Below are 20,495 nucleotides of genomic sequence, written 5' to 3' on the forward strand. Positions count from 1 at the left end.
TGGGAAGGGTTGATTTTATGCATCCTCTTTGTGCAGTGAGGGTACCCTCATCTTTTTGTGATTTAATGCCTCACCCGCCCCCAACCCTTGTTGTGACAAATCTCTCTGTGTGACATGTTTTGTTCAGCTTTCCTTTTTGCCTCAGTTTCCAATCTTCTGCTTCTCTTGCCTTTTGTTTGTCTTGTCTAGTTAGGTCCAGATTGTGGCCTGCCCTGCATGTTCATGTAGGGGAGTAAGGGAAGTAACACATCCCTTTATTTCCCTTCCCCAGCTACCCATACTGTGGGAAACAGCGCAGAAGGGAAAGTGGCTTCCATGGGGTTATTACATTCCCCACCCCTGGACATGTGGGTAGGGCGAGGGCAAGAAAGGGTGGGAAGAGGGCAGATTTCTTTTTTGACTCCTCCCCCCTCCTTCCCCGCACAGGCAGGGCTATGTATACTGTAGGAGGTATAGGGCTCGGCTCAGGATGCATCCCCTATCACCTCTCTAGTGCAAGGGGAAACCAGGAAGCAGATTGTGACACTGAATCACAACTTATTTGGGGTGTGGGGGAGGCCTGCTCTCTGGGCAACACAGCTCTTTGTTGTCCCATAAATGCAGATTGTGGAAAAGCCACAATGTAGCTCATTGATGGACACTCTTTAGGGGTTCCACAGCTGTTTCAGAGTACCTGTTTGTTTATACAGTGACTAACACAATGAGGCCCTGAAGTTGGTTGGGTATTGTAATCCAAATAATAATAAGGAAGTTGGAGACTGGGTTTGTTTTCAGGGTTCCATTTTCATCCCATCTCTATTTGACTCAAACATTTTCTTGTTTAACATCAATCACCGACTTGCCTTTGTTTATTTCCCTTGCTATCAAACCGTGATTACTAAAATTCCTCCCAGTAGAGCCTTTTATAATTCTCAGCTTCCCTAATATCTTTAATTTTCTGTCCCAATTTCCTTCCTCACTGCTAATACCTGCGATTTTTAACTGAAAAATGTAACAGTGGAACCCTATTGAGTAATGTAGCTATGGCGAGCTGAAATGTCCTAATCAAATCTCACACCTAATATGGAGCTTGGATGTCAAGGTAATTTGAAAGTGGGTAATGCACTTGTTGTTCAAATGATGAAAAGTCATTCATTATTCACTATCCTACACGTCAGGAAACGTGGAGACAAACAGTGGGCGTTTGAGTTAGATTGCAGGATGGGGTTCACTGTGGTGTATAAGTATCCTAAAGGAGAAGGAGTTATTGGGAAAAGGAAAGGAGCTGATCTGTAGTTGCACAATGACATGTTTCATTTAAAAAAAAATTGTGAAGAATTTGGGTATCTGAACCTTCAGGAATCCCCTCATTTCTCACTGAACTCAAGGGCATTATAAGTCTTATATTTACCACACAGGTAAGAGCATTAAGGAACATATCTTAAACGTATGAGGCCCAAAATGTTCCGGAACATCAGGCCTCCATGACTTCAATTTTCTTTAATAAGTAGCATCAGGTTTTACTTGCAGTAGGAACCGTATCTCTACATTGTGACTTGGATTCTATCTAGACAGCTGTGGCCTAGTTCTAATCTTCCTTACATGAGTTTAAATCACGTGTAAGCTGGCAGACATCAGTGGAGATATAGTGCTTTAAAAACCGGTCTGCATAAGATCAAAATCAGCCCTGATGGGCCAGATTCTGCTCTGTGTAAATCTAGAGTAAGTCAGTTGACTTCACTGGAGTTGCTACTGATTTACTCTAGTGTAAGTGAGAGGAGAATCAGATTTTGCTTTCAAGAGTGCTCCTTGACCCCTTAGCTTTCAGTCCCATAGGATGCCTGGTAATGTTTGCACTTTTCTAATCCTGCTGGTTTTGTGGGAGGAAATTCAGGTTAATTATCCCACTGGGCCTAGTGATCAGATCCAGAATGTGCCTTTATCTCACTTGCTTGGAATGGGGAAGGTAAGAACAGATTCTTCCCCTACATAACCCAGTGATGGGGGTGCAAGAATCTGAATAGGATAGAATAGCCCACAAACAGGAGAGGAGGTTGTCATGCTGTCTGGAGTGGCTCACAACTGTGAGTGCCTACCACAGGGCAGACTGTCAAAAACAGGGCAGACACTCCAAACTGGTGGTGTGTTCTATCATTAGATTTCATCAGCCTGGTAACAAATGTGATCACTGCTGGATCCCTATGACAGTCTTACCCTGTAGTCACAGACAGTCCCCTTGAACTCTCCACTCTATCTTGCCACCCAGACAAACTGTACTTAGCCACACACACGCGCGCGCGCACACACACACACACACGCACACACACACGTTGCTTCCAGTCCCAGATCAATTGGAACCTTAAATCGTACACCACAGACAACACCTGTAGCCAATCCTGTAATAAACCATCCAAAGGTTTATTAACAAAGAAAAAGGAATCAGAATTTATTTACAGGTTTAAGCAAGCAAACATATACACATATGAGTCACCATCCAAATCCGAAGAGTGACAGAATTATAGCGATCTGTCTAGTCAAAGTGTCTTTCAGGGAAGCCCCAGGAGGCAGCCCTGGCGATCTCTGGCTTCAATTTACAGTCTCTGGCCCTTCAGAGTTCAAACAGCGAAAAAGATGCAGTTTTGTCTTGTCAGGGATTTTTATTCCCATAGTCCAAGATGATGAGACACGTTCTCCTCTTCAAGGTGGTGGTGGTGGTGGTGGTGGTGGGAGCAATCAACAAAGTCTTTTGTCCTCTGATGTTCCACACTGGCTTGCCTGGTGTGTGTGGGCCTTCTTTTGTTGGACAGGAGATAATGCCTGTGGCAGACTAGCATTTCACACTAGGTAATGTTTCTCTCCTGACTGTGGGGTTTACAGTTACAGTGCAAATGCTTAAATATTAACTTATAATGTGGGGGTATAGATATTATGAGATTCATGCATGCAGCAACATTCATAGAGTCTAAACACTAAATACATTCTTGGAAGACTAATACCTCTTTTGAGGAAAACTAACATACAGGTGACCTGGTCTGGTCTCCAGCTATGAGGCTGACAGGTCTTAGCTAATGCTTACAGCCTGCTAGTGCCACGGACATGATGGCAGCTGGCAGTCAGAGCCAGGCTGGTTTGGAATGTGCAATCTCAAGAAACAATTGAATGGAAGGTGATATTCAATAGCCATGCTACTCATTTCCTGTTAATCCAGGCATTTCGTAGCCCAGCCACGAGTATGTGTGCTAGTACTGGCAATTCTGATTCTTATAGGTAGTACTCTAATGACTTGATTCTTCTCTCAGTCACACTGAAGTAGATAGGGGTAACTGCCCCTGACATCAATGGAGTCACATGGTGATAAACTTTTGGGAGATCAGGATCAGACATCAAGCATAGGTCCAGCCCTGTCTTTAGGCAAAACCTGCCATTGGCGATGGGACCCTAAATCAGTAAGCACAAAATCCATGCATTTTTAGGCTAAATTTCCATATCCATTTATAGTATTCCAGTAGCAGCTAGGGAAGTTTCAGTTACAGATCCCAGCCTTTTTGGGCTAGGTGCGGCACAGGTAACAATGAAGAAAGGCCCTGCTCCAGAGAGCGTACAATATAGCTGTCAAATGACACACAATAAGGCAGGTGATCTTCAGGCAAATGGGAATGGAGGGTGGGTTGGGAGTGTGAGGTAATCAATAAAGTGAACGGAGTATGGCCTCAAAAGAGAAGCTCTGTGGGAGTGATTTGAAGGCATTATGCCAGAGGTAGGTTTTTAAGGAGGGATTTAAGAGGATAAGATGGCAGCTTTGTGGAATATGGTGGGGAATTTTTTCACATGTGTAAGGGGTAGCATGGGAGCAGTTCTGATTACAGGGGGTGATGAAGGCTGATATCATTGGTAGAGTAAGGTGAGGGTCGATGGCTCGGCAAGCTAGCAGATCTGATATAGGGCAGAGCTATATGGCTAAGGGCCGGGGAGGCAAAGACTAGAACAAGTGTGATGTGGTAGAGGAGAGGGAGGAATCTGGTTGGAGGCATGATCAGGAAGATGACAATAGCAACATTTGGAATGAATTTGAGGGGATGGGGCATGTGGCTGGTAGCAAGGCAAGAGAAGCAATAACCTAACCTTCCTCAGCACTAACATCGGTGCACAAAAGTAGAGAGCGTACAAAGTATAAATGGGTATGAGTTGGTCCATTTACATGTAGGACATGATTCTGACCTGACACCAGTTTATTCGAATGTAGCTCCATTGGCTTCAGTGGAATTACTCTGGAATTACACCCATATACATGAAAGGTAGAGTAAGACCTGTAGATTCTCTATGAGCACTTTTATGCTCAAAAGTTGCACGTAGGACTGAAGGCCTTTGAAAATTTGTCTCTGTGTCCCAGGGTTAGACTACTGTGCAGAATATACACCTATCAAGCCACTTAGAAGATCCGCTGCTGAATGCAGAATATGCATCAATAGGTAGAAAAACCTTAGAGCTTCAATGTAAATGATGAATTACTCCATGTGTTTGAGAGTGGGATGAGTAATCGTATATATATATTTAATGACAAACCACCGCAGATCAACATCTTTTTTTTTTAATCAAAAGGATCAGGTAATAATTGTGCTTAGCTACTTTGCACACATGGGTTTTATTCATATAAGAGATGTAATAATCTGTCAGGACACTTCTACTCAAAGAGAAATGAATGTGTGCAAAATGGCAAACTGTATGCAAAACAGTAACATTCAGTCCCATCAGCAACCAATATATCAGGCATTTGCTTATGTGTGCCTCCCTGGGTAACTATGGATTAGTGGGGGATTAAACTCCAGTGTAAGAAGAATCTCCTACTAAATTTCCCTGTTTTTAAGGCTACCACTGAGAAGACAGATCTGTAACATTCCACCTGCGTATAAATCGATTCCAATCATCATTTAGAAGGTTTCAGGCTGCTTCACCTGTAGGATAGCACAATACAGCAGAGAAAGTATTTTCCCCCCTTCTCTATTGACAGTTTTGTTATGAAACATGGAGCGTTTACATTTAGGGTATTCAGCCCAGTGTCTCATAGGCATAGCTCTGTTATCTTGGCTTCAAGCCTATTGTAAAACTCTCATTACATGCGGCAGTGTCCCTATCACAAACAATGGGCCGCCAGCTCCTGTAGATAAGCCTTTTTTGGATATAAATGATATTCTAAAAAAAGATTGATGATTTCCTATTTCCTTTTAAGCTGTATCTGCATTAAAGAAATGTGCCAAATTGCTCATTTCAGAGCTCTCCCACTTCTCCTCCCAGCCCTGCTCCCAAATCCTCGGATTCAGCTCTGGACAAGGTGAGAGGTCAGAGGCCTCCTTGTTAATGAGAGAGGAGCCTCTGATTTCCACACTAATTGAAGCATTTACATTTTTTCTGACGAAGTAAAATGCAAAACTAAAACCTTCTTTGGAGATTTATAACCCCACAATGGGTTCTTTTACCCCCCACTCCCTTAATTATCCCAAATTATCCTAACTCTCACAAAGAAGAAAAATTAATATTAATATGCCATTTAGAATCTACTCTAAAATGTGGTAGAAAATGGAGGCAATAATAATGATAAAGAGGGTATCTGAGATGATTTGGAATATATAATCTTCTCTTCATTGCAGCTTCTTTATACTAGAGTAAGCCAGGAATAGTTTGTCTTGCATTCATTTAGCAGAGCAGCAGAGCAATTTTTGTGCTGCATTGATTTTCAGTATATAAGTAAAAGCTTGGTAAAATATTGCCCTGTCCATTAGATACAACATTTTGGCTTCCAGCCTTGATCAGAAAGCATTTCAGGGTAAAAGAAGTCAAATAGCTTGTACAGAAGAGATGTGAGATAATGTGTTTGTGTTTGTATGCGGAGCAGGTCATGGGGTGAGGATCATTTCTGCATTGTAGATGAAAGAGAGCAAGAAGAAAAGAGCAGGTATAAAATGAAGATGAAATGAAGCAGAAATTATAATTTATGTTCAGCAGATGAAAGAAAGGAGAGATTTATAGCTATTGGAAGTGCAAATAGTTGGGTCAAATTAATCAGAAACTGCAAATGTTCAGTCCATACATAATGGACCTACACCAGAGTGGGGTGAGGTGTGTGACTGAGTGAGAGAGAGCGAAGCAGACAGTTAAAGGGAATAAGGCAAAGATGTGAAAGACAAAGAGGAGTGTCTCTACAATAAGCTCACCTATTTGCTTGGGTAACTTCTTCATTTTAGACAGTGAAGGCTGAGCACATGCCATCGTCAGCACTAGCTGTTGCTTAGCTTTGCATGATGCATTAAACACTTTTAACATATCTTTAATAATCAGATGATTCCATACTGGCACCCCAAATCCCAACTTTCCTTCCTCCAAATGTTGGGGTCTTCGGTTTTAGTTCCAGAGCACGTCCTTCAAGTGACCCTCTTTCCTGGGTTTGGTTTGGAAGTGGATCAAGATGTCAGAAAACCTGTGAGAGCAATTCACAGGATTTTGGCTCCATTGACTCTGAACTCAAACCTTAGTCCAGGTTTGACATCAGACCTGAGCTCAAATGTACATGTGGGTCTCATCATTACCTCCGAGTCCCAATCTCTGATTGTTATAGCAGCTTTCAGGGCTTGCTTCATTAGACTGCCATTGCAACCACAGCATTCTAAATAACACTTGTCCTATGAGAGTCTTGGACCACACCTGCCCTGACATTATGCCCTCATATTTATTATCCTCTGTAAATTATAGTCTCTCTTTATTTTTCATATGGTTTTGGTAAAGTTTAGTCCTGTGCATAGATTTAGATTTTTAAGGCCAGAAGAGACCATTAGATTATCTAGTCAGACCTTTCAGGAAGGTGTCTAGTTGCACTTTTCTTCCTATTCTATATTCACCTCCATTCATTATCTTAGGGTACATCTATACTACCTGCCAGATCAGGGTATCAGGGATCGATTTATCGCGTCTTGTCTGGATGTGATAAATCGATCCGCTAATCGACGCCCGTACTCCACCTCGGCAGGAGGAGAAAGCACAGTCAACGGGGGTGCCGTGTCAGTCGACTCACCACCATGAGGACGGCCAGGTAAGCTGAACTAAGATACTTCGACTTCAGCTATGCAAATAGTGTAGCTGAAGTTGTGTATCTTAGTTCGAAACGCCCCCCCCCACCCCAGTGTAGACCAGCCCATACAATGATAACTTTGACAGCGTATTACTTGGGTGGTTGAAAGCACTAGCCAAAATGAAGCCTGTCTTGGTAGCTGCTATACACCATCACATATTGTGCTTAAGGACTTTGGGAGAAGCACCTGTTTGTATTTTAAAAGAAAACAAATCAATAGCATTAGTAAAAAAAAACCAAACAGTGATAACAGACTCGAGACCAGCCTTGCAGTGAAAAAAGCAAATCTTTATTGCTCTTTAGGCTGAAAACAGTCTTTACTCCTTTTACAAGAATGCACATCCTCTTTATGTTTTCATAGCTTGCAGGAATCCAGGGCCTGTTCATGAGAGGTACTGAGAAACACAACTCCTGTTAAAGTCTGTGGGAGTTGTGAACACCCAGCATCATGCGGGATCAGGAGTCTATAGTATAAGGACCCACGTATTTGTTATATTGCAGTTGTGACTGCTTGTGTATGTTTAGATTTTTGTTTGCTGATATGGAGCTACAGTTAAAGAACTCTGGAACATGAATTTAGTTTTGGCTTAGGCCATCTGTGAACTGAGTTCTGTATGCCTCAGCATTCTCTTGAAGGACAGATTACTTGAGAGGAACCATGATCCTAGTGGTTGGTGATCCCTTATTGGAAGGCAAAGTTTTCAACCTCCTTATATTTAATCTGAAAGTAGAAAAAAATATATCAATGGTAACAATAAGCCTATCTAATTTACTTATGGGTGTTTTGAGAAGCTGCCAGAGAATATTTGACGAAGGATAAGGGTGTGCTGGGAGTGCGGAAATGAGATTTTCTTTGTTTTAGATTATAATAAAATGTCCAGTGCTTCACAGCCCTCTTGATTGCCTTTTGTGACATCCCCACCTGTCCTGGGCATTGTGACAAATTATCTGGAAAACACTAATCTAGTTAAAACATAGGTTTGGGAACCAAGAGATCTGGGTTTTATTCCTGGCCTTTCCATAGACTTACTCTGTGAGTTTGGCCAAGACAATTAACTGCCTTTTGCCTCAGTTTCCCCATCTATAAAATGGGGATAATTATAGCACAACACCTATCTGAGGTAGATATAGAATTATTACTAATGTTTACAAAGAACTTTTGAGATTCTTGATGAACGCGCTGTAAAGAAGCACGAGGTATTATTGGATTTCTACCTTGTTTCAGAAAATCGCTAGTGAGAAAATTAGACAAAGAAAGTGGAAGCCTTCATATTTGAGGGTAGTTTGAAATGGCTACCATATGCTATTATGTTGAAGGTCCCAGGATGCTAAGTTTAAATAGCATATTCAATATCTTGGTCAGTTGGTCACTAAAAATATGTGACCATAATGGCATCAGTCAGTAACTATTACCACAGTTAACTTTTACAGAAATAATAAAAAGTGCTGCATTTTAGATACCCTCTTCATTTTGGTTTCTCCAAAAGGTGATAGGGGACACAAGGCTAGCGTAACAACGTTTTATTATTAAAACAGGGATTTAATTTCATAAACTCCATTTTGATTTGTTCTCTGGTAAAAAATTTTTTTGGGGGGGATTACCTTGTTAGTTTGCAGGATGGTTTGCTACCAAAAAAAAAGATAAACTATCACAAAAAGGGAAGGATAACATTTACGAGAAGAGGAGGAGGGGAATAATACAGTAACTGCCTAGGGATGATCTAGGCTGAATATAAATCCTTGTAGCTGTGTATTTCTTTAACCACACTTTAAAATTTTTTTTATTAATGCTACGGGAGAAAGCAATCCAAAGGAGTGGCTACTTAACATTCATTTGAATAAGGTATTGGTGAATTCCAGATGCCGACCTCATGTTTTACTATTGTTTGGGGAAATAAAAAGGTGTATTTCCTTTATGCTCTTATTTGATTTTCTTCAAGAGACTAGTTTTATCCTGCATCACAGGAGAAAACTGCACTGTGGCTCATTTACATGAAAACTACAGAGTCTGTGTGTCTGGCTGGCTGGCTTGACCTGACTGGGGAAGGCTTGCTTTTCTCTTCCTTGTTGGAGGCCCCAAAGGCCACATTTGTCATACAGTCACTTTACTATCAGTGTGTAATTAAATGTAAAGCACTTTGGGATGCTCAGATCTATAAAGAACTGCTATAGAAATGCAAATAGTATTTCTGCAGACAAACACAAAAGCAAAACGAAACAAACAAGAAGGCTTGTACGGGCTAAAAATGTGAATGTTGGCAGATACATAAAATATTACAAAGAGAAGAAAATATTTCCGAAAAACAAATCAATACAGGGGGAGGGGAGGAGGGAGATTTACGTGGGAAAGGTGATTGATGCGAGAAATTTCTGGCTTGAGAACAGAGATAATTAAAAAGAGAAAATGCAACCTACAAAATACAGTAACATTTCTTGGTATTAAAATTTGTATTGCTAGAATGTAGTTTGAGCCCTGATCATCCCCTATGTGGGATAAATCTGCACAGGGGACTAGAAACACTGCGAAAGTCCCATTTCAGAATCCCCCTTGATGTTGCTCCACTGGAGATGGTGTTTGTCTTCCTGTGAAATGAGCATGGGGTACAGCCACCCCCTCCAAAACTGTGAGGCCATGGAATCCACCAGGAGGCCAGACCTTTTGTGAAGAGGCTCTGTGCCTCCATATTGCCGTTGGAGCTCTCCTTCCTTGTGCACCCTACTTAGCTCCATCACTGCCCATATTTTCCAGAAAAACCCACCCACAAACCAAGCTTCCTACCTTGGAGGTCCCAGATGACATTTGGCTCATATTGAAAAAAGCCTTGCTTGCTTGCACATGAATCCAACCAACCTTTTTTCCTTCTCTTTTACCCCAGTGTAGGTCTTTGCCTTTTTTTGAAATCAAGGGACGATGATTACAATCTTTACCATCTACTAAGGTTTTGTGTGTTTGGGTTGCTGTCATAGTTAGGGTTCAGATGCACAATAGGATTAGGAAATTTTCATTCACAGTTCTCGTTCTCCTCTCCCTTTTTTCTTTTCTCTTTTAGTTGTTCATGGCTAAGGCTACGTTTTAGTCACAGGTATTTTTAGTAAAAGTCATAGACAGGTCATGAACAGTAAACAAAAATTCACAGCCCATGACCTGACCATGACTTTTACTATATACCAGGTGCAGGTGGGCTGTGTGTCTGGGACCCCCACTGGTGTTAAGGGGGAGAAGGGTGGCAGCACATGGCCCAGGACCCCTGCTGGTGCTGAGGGGGAGGGTTGGCAGGGTGGGTAGTCTCCCTATCCAGCTCCGACTGGTATGTCCCTGCAGCTCCTAGGGGAGGGGTGGCCGGGAAGCTCTGCGTGCTGTTCCCACCACAAGTGCTGGCTCTGCAGCTCCTATTGGCTGGGAACCACAGCTAATGGGAACAGTGGGGGTGGCGCCTGCAGGGGCAGGCAGTGCATGGAGCCCCATGGCCCATCTGCCTAAGAGTTGTAGGGACATGCTGGTGGAAGCCGGGGAAGACCCCTCCTCCCCCCGGTAAGCACTGCCCCACACCCAACCCCCTGTCCCAGCCCTGAGCCCCATCCCACACACCCAAACTGCTGCTGCTGCTGGCAGGGGGTGCCCAGCTCGGGCAGCCCCTGAGCCAGCACCAGCCACTGCAGAGGTCACGGGAAGTCATATAATCTGTTACTTCCGTGATCTCTGTGGTAGACACGCACCCTTATTCATGACAAAACCTCAAATGTGTTACCATAATACTGGTTTAGTTTGTCTTGGAATTTCTAAATTAATTAATTAATAAATCTTCACATCAGTTGACAAAACGCATAGTACAACACATTCCCTGCCCTAAAGGACTTATGAGAGTACACTTAGCCCGTTCCCTAATGCTTTGCCTATAGTTGCTCAAGACTGGGCCTAAGTGAATCCCATACAATTCTGTGATTAGTCTCTTAGGCACAGCCATAGGAAAGCTGGAGCATTCACATGCATGAGAGTTTGAATAATGATGTGCACGGCCAATTTCTTACCAACTGAATTATAAATTCATTTGAATAAGGCTATGGTCAATTCCAGATGTTGACCTCATGCTTTCCCTTTTATTTGAGGAAATAAAACTGTATTTTCCTTATGCTCTCATTGGATTTCCTTCAAAAGACTAGTTTTCACCTGTGCATCGCATGTAGAATCAGCAGTGTGGCCCATTTACAAGAAGAATGCAGTGTGTGTCGGTTGTGTTCTCCAAATTGCTGTTTACTCTGTAGACCATAATGTGGTTGAAGGTTGGCAAACGGCATCATCTGACTTGGATTAAAAAAGGCTGCATCTACACTGTCAAAATTTAGACCCCCTGAGGGCAGCAATTGTGGGAGCTGTACTGTAGACAGGGTTCATTTTGTTTTGTTTAACCCATGAAGGAAGATGAAAGTCAGCCCTGTTTACACTGCAGCTTCCATTGTTACCATCAGGAGAGCTTCATTGACTTTGAATTATTAACATGATTTTCTTTCCTACTGTAGATGAGGCTGTATCCCGTACCCAAAATGGCTGTACCCCTGATTTGCCGATGCTTGGAACAACAATCAAATGATTGATCCATTTTACTACACATCCATAGCGTCTTTCGAGCCACACATCCCTGAAGTCTCTGTATATAATGCTACAGTTGCAGCTGAATTTTGTGATGACAGGTAAACCAAATTAGATTCAGTCTTAATTTTAAAAAATTGAAAATCCATCAGCATCTCTGTCTTGCAAAGAGAATAGATTTTTTTCCAAATAGGAAAGAAAAACATATCCTCATAAAAGCAAACTTCAGTGGACACAACAAGCTGTCTAAGTGGCTTTTGTACATTGACAATCCATTTTCCTTTCTTTACTTTGTTTTAAAACATTGGACCCTAAAAGGTTTTAAACAAGGAAGGATGTTTTGAAAGTGGAATAATAGAAAGCACTAAATATTTTATTAGTGATTTATGAAAACATGCCTTTACTTTATTTCTTTAATAGAAAAAAACCCTGACAGTTAGTGAAATGATGAGGATTAATGTATGAAAATGTGTTTCATGGCAGTCTCTGAGTAATGGATTCATAAACAGTTCCCTTTTTTCTTTTTCTTTTAAGTCAAAGTGGATTACAAGATGAGTGGCGAATTACTGTAGTCAGATCAAATAAAACAGGCAGGCCATGGTTTTTCCTGTAACCCCAGACTCAGGTCACCAAATCTTCCATTCTATCATGTACCATCTCCAATAGGACCCTTTCACAGCTATTATCCTAAAGGTTCACTTTGTGCCATGGGTTATAGCAAAGAACAGGTCAGGTGAATATTTGAACAGTTTAATTTACTGCAAACATTGCTTGCTTTAAGCTACGTTTCAGCCGAAAAATGATCTTTCATTCTCTATTTAGGCTTTTTTTGCAATTACCAGTAAGTTTATGGCTTTCTTTTCATAAAGGTGACAACTTAATTTTAAATATTAATAGATGCCAAATCTCATGCTATAGTCTGAATAGTCTGAGCTAAGTAATAATAAAGAGCTTTGGGAAATAAATAAATAATGTGAGTTTTATACGAAGAATAAGCAGCCTTTTTGAGACTTTCACTTCCAAGTTGACTGGATGCCATTGTGTGCTAAGGGTCTGATCCAAAGCCCATTGAAGTCAATAGAAAGTCTCCCACTGACTTCAATGGGCTTTGGGTCAAACCCTAATTCAGCCTATTTATTAAATGATTTCTTTACTTCTATGGAACCCAGCCTTGCTTCTGGGCAGGGATGAAGAGTGGAGGGGACTCTAGGAGGCAAAAGGAAAGCTGACCACACAAACGCAACATTGGATACATTAGTCGTGGTATACAAGGGGTTGTTCAGCCTCCACAAAGGACCAAACTTATTCCCATGGAAACCAATGTTTGGAGATGAATAAATGGCCTGGCTCTCAACAGTTCCTCTTCCTTATTCTCTTTTCATCTTTCTTGGGATGTTTTGTTGTTGTGTTTTTTCTTTTTGTTTGGTAGGTTTTTATTTTTAAGGGAGAAGAAAGAGGCTCTTCGCTTTCAAGCAGCTTGTAAAAAGACTGATGACATTCATTCCACTAATAAGCTGGCAATTAAGAAAAAGTCCCAGATTTCTCAAAGAGACGTATTTTTCAACGGGAGCTAGTCAAGATGTTGATGAGGTTTTGTTTTTTGTTTTTAAATGGGATGTTCTGTCTCTTAGCAGAAAAAGGGCTGCTAAACTGGTGTTGTAAGTCTGCCCTCACATGTCTGTGCGCAAGGAAAAATCTCTTAAGCCTTAGGAAGAGGGAAAAAAATCAGCGAATTCAACGGACTCACACCAGCCTTTCCCTGGTGTAACCAAGATAAGGATCTAATCTATATTTTTATTGAGTTTTAGGTACAGATGTGTACATTAATAATGAGCTACCTACACACAGATTACACAAAGGCATGTGTCATCCATTTGAAAAAGCAGTTAAAGGGCATTATTGTTACAGCACAAAGTACATAGTGAATACAAATACAAGCATTAAAAACATCTCATTGATAGTGTCGATGTTATATTGTGTTGTAGCTATTGACTCAAGTATAGAAAGAGACAAGGAAAAGAAGGATGAAACACAGGAAGAATGGAAAATTAACAAATAAGTTACAGTAAGTAAGAAAAAAGAGAGAAATCACAATCTCACCAGTTTGGAAGAAATTTCTCATGACAAATCATCAAAATTTGAGTCTCTTATTCAAATCTGGTATGCATAGGAAGGAACCTATGGAGACATTCCTCCTGCAAGAAATTGGGTTTAGGGTTAGGAAAAGGGGTTAATAGTAAAAAATGTGAATTCTTGGGCTAGAGTTGGAGGTGTGCAGAGTATGGTAAGGCGTTAACAAAAATACCTTGTGTGGCACTACGTGCTGCTTATACCAGAGTACAATCGGATCCATACTTTCAACTCTCCATTCTGGTTTCTTCCAGGTGCTGTCAGCAAATGCACAACTCCACAGCTGGAGTGTTGTTGAATGGTTATAGCAACGAACTGAGCATAAGAATGTCCATACCTCTTCGATCCTTTGCCTGGCTGCCAGCTACAGTCAGTTTAGATGATGGTTCTAGGAAATTGGTTGAGACCACCAATCCATTTAACACACCCACTTAAATAGCCTTCTGAAGGCTTCTGGCTGCTGCCAATCTGACCTGCACTGGAACCAAGTTTATGAGGGATAGGTTTCATACTCTATTATCAGTGCTCTGAGTTATTGCTTTCCCTGTTTAAAATTTTTAAACGAACCTTTAAAAAATGTTTCCAGAAAGTTGCCCCTTACTTTGTTTTACCGGTTTCCAGGACTTAATTCCTTTCATATTAACTTTGAGAGATCCTGTGCACATACAACTCCCACTGCAATAAATGGAAGCTGTGGGTACCCACTATCTCTCAGGATTTCCTTTTTTATCTGCAGTGAGCAGCTCATGCTATTTCCCTCCCTCCCCACACTTCCAGAACTGTGGTTAACAAATTGTGTTTATCTTTGCAGAAAACTGAAATGCTCAGCTCGATTTACCCCCCTCTTTCCGAAAAACAAAAAAAAACATTCACAGCAGACTCTTCCTCCTTCAACACTCACGGTCAGTGATATTCCCCTTGTTGAGATCTGCTCAACTCCCAACGTGTCTTTTAAGAAGTGGAATTTGCTTTATGTACTAAAAAAGGCATGTGGCCAAAGCTCCTTGTGTTGAATTTTTGACGGTGTGAATACTGAGTGGAGGAATGGCATTGCAACTGCTTTCCAGGGCGAGTTTATCTTTAGTGTTTTGTTTTATCCTGAGGCACTGACCTTTCTATTATCAGTTTCTCTGAGGCAAGCAGTACAACAATGTCTTGTCTGTATCAGCTTGTTTATGTTTTATATGTGGCTCAAAGTTCTGCCAGAACTTTGTGTCATTTTACTGGCTACGTCTACATTCTGCCTGCAATATGCTAATTATTGGGATGTGACAGAGCACTTATTCCTTATCATAGATCAGAGTCTGTTATCCAAGAATTAAACTTGTTTTGAGTCCTCAAAGGATGTAACCATATGAAATAGTCTCAAAGGGACAGATCCTGATCCCATTGATAGGCTGTAGCTCAGACAGAAGTTATGGCCTGGGTGCAAGAATTAGTGGGTGAGGTTCTATGTGGTCTGTGTAATCCAGGGGGCCAGACGAGATGATTTTCATGGTCATTTCTGGCTATTAATTTATGAATTTTGATTATTAAAACTGAAATAATTTTTAAAATAGACCTTAATTGTCACTAGTAATGCTGTTTGTTTTCTTACTGAATGCCACTCATCTTAAATAATGAACATAGCCTAATCAGTTTCCCTTTAGTTTCTGCTTCATCTCCCATTCTGATTCTCATGTACACCTCTACCCCGATATAACTCGACCCGATATAACACAAATTCAAATATAATGCAGTAAAGCAGCGCTCCACGGGGGTGGGGCTGTGCGCTCTGGTGGATCAAAGCAAGTTCGATATAACGTGGTTTCACTTATAACGCAGTAAGACTTTTTGGCTCCTGAGGACAGCGTTATATCAGGGTAGAGGTGTACTAAGAGAGCATGCTGTTGTGTTTGAGTTCACAAAACGGCAGAAGAATGTTAAAGTTTAAAAAAGAAACACATCTGAGCCATAAAACTTTAAAATAATTCCTGAAAACATTTCTATTCACATTATCTTGTATAAGGACTCTCCTTTCATTTTATTTACACAACCTAATTCTGGGGCTTAGAGTAAGTTGGCAGAGCCTATGTGAAGTGCCACCTCTTACAGGATCTGTTGTATGTATTTAGGCACATATTTTAAAACTTTTTCTGTTGCAAATATAGCTCTATAATGTTTGGTTTTCAGATCCTGCAGGAAGTCTTCACCCTTCCCCTCCCCATCCCCCAATTGGTTATGTGAACAAACACAATCTCCTCTAGCTTCAGTGCTGACTCATAGTGGCATCTGCTGGTGGCACTGGGGAAGACGCATTCCATTGTGGGATACTAGAGTCACTCATAGTTCCACTGGTTTGAGTCCTTGTCATGTGTGCAGAAGGCTCAAAAGATAAGTTTTTAAAGAATCCACCTCCATGAAATGAACGGTTATCTCCTTTCAGCTGACATGATGGAATTTAGATAATTTCAAACTATTTTGTTCTGCTGCATTTCCCTTCACTTTGGCATCAGCATAGCAGGATAGAGGGTTGATCCTAGCGATCCTTTTGCAGTGGTGAATTTTCTCATCTTACCATGTTGCACTAATAGCTTAAAAATGTGGTAGGTGAAATCTTATGCTGGAGATTTCTTTTTATAAAAAACTTAAATCCAGAACCTGTGAATTTTCCTGCTTTGTTTATTTAGGCCTGGATTCTGCAAACACTTACACACTTCAGATGTCTGACTTTAACAAGAGTGCTTGTGTGTGAAGTTACATGCATAAATGTGTGCAGGATTGGGGCTTTAGTGTGTAATTGATGACATTATTTTTCTTTGATTAGTTGGGATTTTTTGTTGTATTTTTGGGGGGTGATGGTAATTGCCTGCTTGTTAACATAAAGATTAAGGGAGACACTATGTTGTTTCTGTTCAGTGATATTTACTATGTCTTATTTTGAATGTTCTCCATTGATGGTTTCTTTTGTACTGAGGTACATTGGAATATGGTTACTGAGGTCTAGAACTATGAGCATGATGCTGGAAGAGATGTTTCTTTAATTCTAACCCCAATTCTAATTCAGTATTTTGCTTAATGTAGACTGTCTGAATCTCATTCTCTTCTGACTTTTACCAGTTTTACACTAATGTAACTCTGTACAATTAACCATTGTTACTTCTGATCTATACCAATAGTCAAAGAAAGCCAGACTCTCTATTATAAGGTCATGAGAATGGGCACCATTGTTGGTTATTGTGCTGGAGATGCCTAATCTGATTTCCCTCAAACATCAGAGTGGATTTTGAACTTCCTTCACCAAAATGCATAGTTGGTCACAAGTTTTGTGATGCAACGCATTTCCGCTGGAAAATGTTGATTTGGATAAATTGAAACATTTCACAGGACCATGCCAGTTCATCAAAACGTATGGAAGAAATTATCAAAATGTTTCACTTTGACTTTATCGTTTTGACTTTTAGATTCTATTACAATATGTATAATTTAAATTATCATTTCAACTTTTATATTTTATTATAATATATATAACATCAAAATCAAAATCCTTTTTTATCAAAAGGAAACATTTTCAGAATATTTCACTTTTCAAAAAATTCAGAGACTTTGACTTTTTGTCCCAATTCAGGATGAAACCAAATGTCAAAATCTTAGAATTTCCTCACAGGATAGAAATTCCAAATTTTGCGTAGCTGCTCTACTAAAATCTCTATTGTCCTTCACTTTGTTATTGGAAAGTGAATAGAAATGCCTGGCTGTTTCTTGAGGGGAGGGTTTGTTGTTTTTGTTTTTTTGTGGTTGTGGTGGTAATGGTAGGGAACCCAAATTGGAATCTCAATCCCAGCTTCATCCATTAAGCTCTATCCTAAGATTACTTTCTTTCCCCCTTCTGTTGCAGCCCCTTTGCCCTTGAGGGCCTGTAGTATAGCCACCTTCCTGACAAGGACTTGATAAGAACATCTTTTTTTGGACCTTGTCAGTGTTAGGAAAATTGCTGTGGAGCATCATGTGGCACTCTCCCTATCCCTGGGCTTTAAAGTTGCTATTTACAATTAAAGTGTTTGTTTTAGATAAGATACTCAGGCTATAACAAGGTCAAGACTTGTTGACTGTTTAAAAATACATAGTTTGTAGAGGGCTATCAGATCTTGTACTGTGTTAAGGGATAAAAACGGACAGACCAGGTACAGAAATGGTCAGGGGTATGATGCTTTTGAAGAGTATTTTACAATTACTCTGATGACATTGTTTAAATCAAGCTGTAGTGTTTGATTATGTTGGCGTTCTGTGTGATGCAAGGTAACATGGAATAAGTGATGTAACAAGATATGCCCTCCAAAATCTAATGTGCTTCGGTTTTAGTCAGAATGTATTAATTCACTTGCTGAATAATTGACCCAAAGAAATTCTGTCAAACAGTACTAAATTATTCACTGGATTTCCAAACCAGCACGCACTGGCCTTAAATATTTAAGAATCATGTCAAGTAATTTTCTGCACAAAAATATTCCTTTGTGTTGGTATAAGCTCTTTGGAATTTGTTTGCAGATAAGAGGGATGGGCTAATTAAACAAAAGCCAATCAGTCCTTCAGAGGGGCTAGCATATCTCCCAACTGCCCCACCCTCAAACGTCCTTCACACATAACAAGAAAGAGAAGGTAAACTTTAGTCTTGTTCAACTGCTCCACCCAGACCGATTTCATTTTCTATCAATTTTTCATTGCCTAGCCCCCATGTTTTCAGATGAGACCCACACCATTCAGTTTTGAATTTTGTGTGTTTTTTTCCATGTAAATTCCATATCAACAGTAAGTATCTCAAGACAGGATGCAGCATCCCATAATGCTCAGCTAAGGTTGTTAGGCACCTTGCTCTTCTATGCCCTCAGGCCTTACAGTCCCTCTCTAGGTGTGCATTATGAGATAACAACCTTGCAGGATCAATTTTGGTGTAGAAAATAGGTTTCCTTAAAAGAGGGACACCACTGTAGCAGCATTCAAGTTCTACCAATTACAGTGCCTGACACCTTTCCCCTTGAAGGTTGCATGCTGAACCGGCATAGTGTATATTTTTGGCTTGTTTCAAAAGGATGAGAACAGACATCTGATAGCTTACATTAATTACTCCATTTCCTTCTCCCTGTATATGTTTCCAGAATCTAATTGTGGTGCACCTGGCCCCCCGCTGTCTGCCAGGGCCCAGAGATTACTATAAAGCCACAGGAGGACAGTTAATTCCCTTTACTGTTGCACAACATTGTAAATATATTCCAACAGTCTTTTGATGTTAACATTTTGATACATTCATCACCGCTTTAGTGTCTGCAGTGTTACTTTACAAGCTCTACTTTACAGCTCCTGTTACTCCTATTAGTCCACTCAATTTTCCACCTGAAATACCACATTTGTCTAGTTGGGGCTTGACATCTATTTTCGGGGGGGGGGTTGCCTTTAATAACAAGTTTTATTTAATCGTATCTTCTTCTTCTCCCAAAGAATATACTAGGCAATCTGTTCTGTATTGTCAATCAACCAAGATGCACTTGGCTGCACTTTCGTGTTTTATTATCTTGGCCCTGATAAGGAGGCATTTTTGTGTGTGTGTGTGTGTGTGCATCTCAAGGCGCTGAAGTGTAATTGTTTATCTCTTCTTCTGCAGCTTTATTTAGAGTGGAACTCATTGCAATGCCCTCACAAGTGCAGGAATTTGTACTGGGGTGTGGGCACGCATGCCTTTAGTGGAGAGTGAATTGCATTTCTCACTAAGATTGCTATTCAAAGCCACCAATGCTGTCCCTTTGAGATTCTTTTTAAAACAATCAGTCTTAAAATATTAAGTATTCTTTATTTGTAAAAATAAATGAAGAATTATCCTTTGTCTCCCCTCCCCTAAAGGCATTTAGAACTGACTTTAGGCAACAACAAAACCTAATAGGACTCCGGTGCACCAGAATTTAATGAAGGAGAGGGGAATCCAAACTCAGAACAAACAGTTTGTTCTAAATGCGAAATGGAGTTTTTTCCTTGTCAGAGGGCAAAGAATAACAACAATGAACATAAATGTTTCTACCCACAGCAAGGACAAAAACGCAGGATTTATCTAAGCCTGTATGGCTCAGTACAAATCTGCAGTGTCGTCACAGGTATTGGCAAACTTCACAGAATGATGCACTCTGGAGCATGAACTGTGCACCGAGAGTTGGCCAGTGACTGATATGATTGGTCTATCCGTCTGCCTACTGCTTTTCTAGAGGACACATTGCTGTGGTATTAAAGCACTGCACCGATCAAGGTCCATAGTGGACTTCATGGAATCTTCTGGGTTCTTTTATAGGGAGCACTGCTGGGGAGTCATGCGCACACATTGTATACAGTCAGTATTATAGATGGAGCTGGAAGCAATGGCTATAGTTAAGATTGCCCAAACTTCACACTGAGACTCTGTTTTCAGTTGATGATAACTTTGCCAAATTGTAACCTCCAGGCGGGTTTTTTTCCATGCCATGTGTCAGCCTGAATTTTTTCTGGAGAATTTCATTGAAAATGGTTCAGCCATTTCCGAGAATGAGGTTAGGGAAAAACATAGTTTTTCCCCCCCTTCGTGTGAAAAAATTATTTAAATCATTTCTTTGAGAAGCAGCAGCTCTTCCATGTTGTGGAGCAGGAACTTGAAATTTGGTCTCCCTCATGACAGAGGTG

At 40.6% G+C, this 20,495-nt stretch overlaps 1 long non-coding RNA gene across 1 annotated transcript in view; it reads left to right on the forward strand.

Annotated features, from left to right (window-relative positions):
* The window catches only part of LOC123365952, a 104,521-nt gene extending 91,163 nt beyond the window's left edge, over positions 1-13,358 (forward strand). The window contains exons 3-4 of the long non-coding RNA XR_006577851.1: positions 11,618-11,788; positions 13,117-13,358. This is a non-coding gene — a long non-coding RNA (uncharacterized LOC123365952). The remainder of the gene's footprint in view (positions 1-11,617; positions 11,789-13,116) is intronic.
* Positions 13,359-20,495: the final 7,137 nt, after the last annotated feature.

This window comes from Mauremys mutica, chromosome 3 (genome assembly GCF_020497125.1).
Source record: "Mauremys mutica isolate MM-2020 ecotype Southern chromosome 3, ASM2049712v1, whole genome shotgun sequence".
Lineage (NCBI taxonomy): Eukaryota > Metazoa > Chordata > Testudines > Geoemydidae > Mauremys > Mauremys mutica.